General features: G+C 37.8%; 1 long non-coding RNA gene across 1 annotated transcript in view; it reads right to left on the minus strand.

The window, feature by feature from the left end:
• Window positions 1-6,070: 6,070 nt before the first annotated feature.
• The window catches only part of LOC107701705 (uncharacterized), a 10,856-nt gene continuing 9,714 nt past the window's right edge, over window positions 6,071-7,212 (minus strand). Inside the window, exon 3 of the long non-coding RNA XR_001635676.1 lies at window positions 6,071-6,080. This is a non-coding gene — a long non-coding RNA (uncharacterized LOC107701705). The remainder of the gene's footprint in view (window positions 6,081-7,212) is intronic.

A 7,212-nucleotide genomic window follows, 5' to 3' on the forward strand; every position in this document is an offset into this window, starting at 1 on the left:
CCCAGAACAACAGACTATTTTAGGAAAAAAAGTCTTATGTACTTTTTTGTTCTATTGTCATAATTTTATTTCCAATTATTCAAATCAAATCAATTCTCTCTCCCTCAAAAGTTACCTATTGTTTGCATGTTTTTTTGTTTTTTTTGGGGCCTACATAGTCTGGTGTTAATAATAAAAAAAAAAGTCTGTCCTTAATATTAAAATAAGTCTAGTGTTTGAAGTCTAAAAAAAAGTGTTGTGTACGAACTAACACTAAACATAAATAATAAAATAATACAAATTATTCACAGTATAATGTTTTTTCATTTACATTTATCACATACCTTTATTACTATTTTATAGCAAATTTATTAAATTACACATTTTATTACGATGAGTAATATGCCAAAGATGTTTGAAGAGATTTTACAGAGCTGTATGTAAAAAACACTTCTGAATAAATGAGCAAAAACCAAAGTGTTACAATCATCTCTGTTCTCCTATGTGTGATCCTGCATTAAATTACCACTAACTGTCTTTCAGTTGACCATAAAACAATATTATTTTTGCTGTACGCTGATTTTCACCAGATGTGTGTAAAACCTCACTGATGTGTGTGTTTCAGTAGAGTTCATTCTGAAGAGGTGTAGTGTGGTCAAAATCGAGAAAGATAGGACAAGAGGAAACAGGGGGCGAGTCAACTTCACAGAATGACAGAACCAATCACTATCTCAGACCACACACACACACACACACACTCACACTCACACATAAACTCACACATACACATTGATTTATCATTTCACAGAATCCTAATATAGATGGGAATTTCCTCATGAAAAAGAGAAAACCACGATTAACTTAGTTTGACTTAATGTTTATAAACAAAACCTGTTATAAATTAGCCAACAACAAAAAAATGTCTCCAATTTTTCATTCTACCGTTCTCCATCATTTATTAAATACAGTTGGAGACTCAATGTCCTCATTTCTTTCAGTTGAGCAGCCTCACCAGAGAAGCTGAAGGAAACAGATGATTTGAAGCTCAATGTTGAAAACTTGAGTGAGGTGGACCGTAACAAGAAACAGATGCTCGAGTTGCTCTAGTTCCTCCCTGTTTCTCTCTCTTTCTTTCTCCACTCCCTGTCTCTGGCTGCGCTACAGATTATACTTTATTTTGATCTCAAAGTGTCTCATTTAACATTAATTTAGATTTTAAAAAATCTAATGTCTGGACATGTGCTACACACCTCAGAATTAAATTTAAGAGAATAATGACAGTCAAAATCTGTTATGAGGATTACATATGGCAGCCAATGACTTTAGTGCTGTCAGTAGTTATGCTAGTTAGTAGGTAGGTTATATATATAAAATGTGATTTAATTTTAATCAACAAATATATATATTTTTTCACACACAATTAATTGCTATTTTGTTAATGTTTTTAATATGTTTAAAAGTGCTAAAGTTTATGCTTAAAAAAGGAAAAACTATGGCAAATAGTGATAAAAATTAACATGTAAATTGTGTTCTCAAAACAGGTCTTATTTTACTATTTTTTTCATTGACAGTAGTCTCAGACAAGACAGCATCCAAAAACCTGGTGTGCATTTCCTGTGATACAACCAAAATATACAGGGCATATACAGCTGGTCCCACTAAGCTTGGACAAATCTGCCAAACGGTTATCAAATTAAACCAAATTAGCAAGATAACAGCACCTCACAATGCACATATACTTTCAAACTGGCCTGCAAACCCCACAAAGGCTCTTCAAATAAACTAGTGACGAACCAAAACACACACGTCCGTCTGAGGGGGGATGTGTGCTGTCAGCGAGGAGTCATGAGGAATATTGCATTAAAAGAACCAGAGAGGAAAGTGAAAATTGACACATTTTATTGTTGTGAAAGAGGAGGAAAGCGCAAAAGAAACAGAGAGAGAAAGACTCCAGATCTAATCGATTCCATGCTTGCTTGTTAAGATACGCTGCTTTTCTTCTGCTGACACATAAAATAAAGAGAGCTGGTAATGCTATCTCTGAAAAATCCACTCCACCAAGATCTCGCTAAAACAGGCACAGCTGTTAAATGGATTTTCTCTTAATGTAAAACCAAAGTAAGACATCACTGTAAAAAGAGAGAGAGGGAGGCAGATGATATCATCCATCTTTCAGCCCTTTCTCCTCCTCCTCCATCCCTCGTTCGGCTAATTTAATTGTCAAGGTGAAAACGGGAAGTTCTGTCGTTTCGCTTCATAAACATCGACCAGTCATCGGCTAGTGTGTATTAGCGCAGGCTTATCTCTGGCGTGTTGCGGATGATGATGAATGCGTGTCTCCCTGAGGTCCCGTAGAGAATATGTGTGAGCGAGAGAGCGTGTGTGTTTTTTGTGTATGACGGATGGTGTAACGAGTGTTTATGGTGCATGTCGTGTGGTCTTCAGTATTAGGAAAAGCATTTTCAGGAGGTAGTTTCTTCTCCAGAGGCCGATCACAGCAAACCGTGCCTGTTCCGGCCACAGAACCTCAGGTAGGAAGGTTCACTGGAAAACCAGAGAAGTCTAGAATATGACTTCACTGTTTTAGAAGAGAGACGAATCATTTCAAAGTAACGCACATGTAATTAGAAACAACTGAGGGCCAGAGCAGATGACGCCAAAGGCATGAACATGTAGTTAAGTAATTCATTCTCACAGTGTTTTACGAATGCAAGGGCCAATTAGAGCATTGTAAAGATGTGAGGTCTTTAACGTGCTGACCGCAGGTGTATTTACACAGTGAAAATGTTCAGATAAAACACACAGGGCTTCTGCACTCACTTTGCTAAAAGGGAACACATGGAGCATGTCAGTGGGATCAGGAAGGTGCACAGCTTCATGCTTTATGATAGTTTGCATGGACCAGAGGCATCTGCTTCATTAAGTGGCACAACAATGCTTGAAAGAATATTCTGGGTTGGGTATAAAATAAGAAAGAAAAAATAATGTCAATTGAGCTTAAAGGAGTCCTATTATGCTTTTTCACCTTTTCAACTTTAGTTAGTCTGTAATGTTGCTGTTTGAGCATAAAAAAGATCTGCAAAGTTGCAAAGCTCAAAGTCCACTTCAAAAGGAGATCTTTTATTTAACAGAAATCACTTTTCAAAAACTACAACAAACTTGGACTACAACGCATATTTTCCGGGATTTGTGATACCACAAATATCGACGAATGGGACGAGACCTGGTTGAGCTGCACTAGAGAAGGCAACGAGTGTTATCACTATGTCGGAGACACGCTAGCTTTCCCAAGGCAGATGAACTTCGAGTGGTTACAATCATCCGGGTTTAAATCGCGCTCAAATTGATTTGATATTGACGCAATTAGACCTGTTGCGATAATTAAATAACCGTCTAATCGTGATTATTTGATCTAGACTATTTTAAGTCGTAAAGTAAGCAGTATATATTAAAATCCCGCGCATGGCTTTAGCAGGCATGCATACATGATACTAAGCGGGGTAGACGGTGCCTGAGACCTCCCGAGTTCAACAGTGCCCCACAATTTTGCAACATAAATCTGTGGTGAAAAGGGGAACTGCAGCGCGCTCTAACTGAGAGCCATTGGGGCAGATTTGAGACTGCCCCATTTATTTTCACGTTACCTTACGTGAACCTCGCTCCATGCACCAAGACGATATCAATCCGCTTCAGCTATGTGTCTGCATCAGGTCAGTAACTACTTGGCATGTCTGTTTTTTTCTATGTGGAGTAGTGGATCAAATTAACAAAGTAGGCTATACGTTAAATCCTTTAGTTTAAATGTGCTCACATGAATAGCCTTTATATGGTTCTGTTGTGTTTGTTTTGTTTATTCTGAGAATAGACATAGGCCTATGATCTTCTTTCCTCACCCGAATTGCTCCACAACTTGTAACATTTTAAATCAACTTTTGGAGGTGATAAATATTATATTAAGGCAATTATTATATAGCATTTTATGCTATAACATTACTTCGAGCCTGTCAATAAACATTTGCGCGCCACCCACAGGATAACGCAAGGACATCTCTGCCAAAATTTTGTCCCCATGTGTTCAGAGATTAGAATATAAAGCTTACAAAATGTTTTTCATATATTAGCGCTACGACCCAGAATCTGCCCCACCGAAATTTACGGTCAGGAGCCGCTACAGGGTGGGACTATCTGTTTGTTTGACCAATGGCAAAAAAGGGCATGTTCAGGGAAACCTGTTTGAAACCTATTTATTTCCAATTCAGGCTGGTGACGCTACTGGTGCAGAAATTACACACTTTACATTTTAAAAGTATAAAGTCACATCAATAAAAAATTTTACAGACCACAGCACGGTTTATCCCTCCATTTGGAATATTTCTTCTTAAAACTGAGATGAAGAGACTTGTGTTTGTACCTTTCATCTAGGTTTGTTCCTTTACTGTCAATAATGAGGTCTTAAACCACTCGGTCTGTGGTAAAAACAAAACAAATAGCCAGAGTTTCCTCTCTTTTGTCTTTTTATGCTCGCATTTTCCGTCTGCATTCGGTGACCGTGTTTTATCCCCCTCTCTTTTCTTCTCTCTTATTGTTGCTGTAAATCCGAAGGGCCTTTTTGCAGTTTTACTGGAACAGAGAGTCATTAAATGGTTGATTTCAGATGGCAGTGTGTGAATGTTTTAAATTAACTTTATTGATCTGCTAGTCCGCCAGTCAGCCAAGGAAAAATTGACACCCGCTTGGCGCATGGGCAGTAGATTTGCACCTCGGCCGTTTAAAACGCCTGCTTAGCAAGGCTGGCCATGCTCCACGCACTCGCACACGGTGTGGTTTGGTGAATACACCCACACTGAGTTCAGGATATTTAAAGACCTGAGAGAATGGCATCAAATAAAAAGTGAATTGGTATAGATGTTGTTCCTTTGGGAAACAACAGGTTAAAGGATTGTTCTCGGTTCAAAATGGATGCTTTGATAGCACCACACAGCCACAGTGTTTAAAATTGATAGTAAACTCACGCTACAAATGGCTTGCTTAGAGTTGTCTTTGCATATTAAGATGGGATTGAAGAAAGTATTTTAATCCCAAAAATATTCAAATATTTCATCCAAAATTGTACACACTTCATCTTTAAATTATTGTTTGCAAACTTACAGTAACCATCATATAACCTTTTTATCATATTTAAGATAGTGTTTTTCCATATTCTCATTCATTCTTTCATTGTTTTTCTCCTTCTGTGGCCCCAACTGCTTTTAATTGAGCCCCAGCATCTAACTGCCAATCATTCTTTTGAGGGGCTGCTTCCAGGAGTCAGCTGACACTTAAGGGTTCAAAGACCAGAGGAAGGAGAACTCATGGTTTTGATGGGTAGAGTACTAGGTGTGCATTGGGGGAGAAGGCATTTCTGTCAACACCTGACTGGTCTACTCACAGGAAAATATTCTTACCACACACACGCTTCACTCTTTTATTCAGAACCAGTTCCCTTTTTTTGAATAACATTGATGTTTGGTTCCATTAACAGTTCTCGCACTTGCATTCTTCTGCCGCTGCAGACATATACTACACCAAAATACAACAAAAAAATGCAGTATTAATTCAATGGAACCACAACACTGCTACTCAAACTACAGCGTAAAACAGAGGGCGCAATGTAGTCCGATTACAAACCAAATGACTTATGAGCCGGCCCTTTTTAGTGAATCAAAAACATACTGTGTAACCAGTGTAGTCCGACTCCTGAATCCCAAACACACATAATTAACCAATCAGACTGGTTGTTTATATGACTTAATTTTGTTTGATAGTGATGTTTAATACATATTATCACCAAATAACTGGAGAAGTTCAGCACCAAAAAGAAGTCTTTCACTTTACAGGTCAAAAAAAAGAAACATATGCACAGATGAATTGTTCACAATAAGACCAATAACATGCATTTAAAAACTAGATACCATGAATTTCCATTTCATGGTAACTTTAAGTACTAAACGAAGCATTAAACTGAAGCGTTAAGGATCTGTAATCATTAGGAGGAACCTGAATCATTAAATTCTCTACAATTCCCATTATTAAACACTCTATATAATATCACCATTAACTCTCTCCTTGACATTTACAAACACACATGTAAACAGATACATTTTATCAGCATTTCTTAGGTACACTTTTACCATCCAAAAACCAACCCAAATATCTCTGCCAACCTGTCTAAAATATGCCATTCATTCACTGCAATCTCACCAGTCACAAAGTACAAACACACACAAGGCCATTTTTCTGTCTACTTGGTCTCCTGTGTGTCCTGGATGTGAATAGGTACTTCATTCATTTCATCTGTTCGAAGCTGAAGCCCAGAGAGCCGACTCCATCATTACACCAATAACTCTACACATTAATCTTCCTTCTAGACTCTGTTATTATACGCCACTGCCACAACTTACCCAAACACACACACATTCCCATTCCTCTCCCCTCAATCTGTGGGCAGAAATATCACTGCTCATCCTCTATGTTTCGCCCAGATCCATTACAAAATACTGGACCTGTTTAAATGAGACCCCAGTAGAGGCTCAGTTCTACTGCAGGGATGCCATCTTGGCTTGGGGAGTTGGGGTTAAAGCCTCACCATGTCCCAGAGCAGCACTGCGTTGGTTCGACTCTGCTGTGGCAGTTTCCTGTTGCTCACGGAGGTCTGGGTTTTAGAACAGGCATGTGCTGCCCTGTAGAGCCAATTGCTCAAACCCAGAGTGTTTAAATGAGAGCGAGATTTTTGTATGTGCCAAGGCAAGGGGAGGATATGCAGTTGTGAAACTTACATTAGCTTGTGAATCAGCACTGAGGGCATCACTTTGGAGGGTTTGGCGATGATAATTTAAAATGTACGTTTATAGAGTTTGGAAACACTACCACTGTTACTCTTTGAAGACACCACATAAAACTCTTACAATGTCTTTATCATAATGTAGATGGTTTAGTTTGGATGGCAAGTTACACAATTGAAAAAAATAATCCTGCAACCTGCCAAACAATGCTGAAAAATACTTTTTTTTCAATTATTATAAAATGAATATTTACAAATAAGTTTCTTATTTCTGAATTTAAAAAAAAATGATAATAAAACATGTAAAAAGTAAAAAAGTAAAAAATGAAACCCGTCAAATAATGCAAAAACAAACAAAATAACTGCCAGATTTTAATTACCATAAATAGGATAACTACCCTAATTAGAAATTT

This window comes from Sinocyclocheilus anshuiensis, unplaced genomic scaffold, assembly GCF_001515605.1.
Source record: "Sinocyclocheilus anshuiensis isolate Anshui unplaced genomic scaffold, SAMN03320099.WGS_v1.1 scaffold1658, whole genome shotgun sequence".
Lineage (NCBI taxonomy): Eukaryota > Metazoa > Chordata > Actinopteri > Cypriniformes > Cyprinidae > Sinocyclocheilus > Sinocyclocheilus anshuiensis.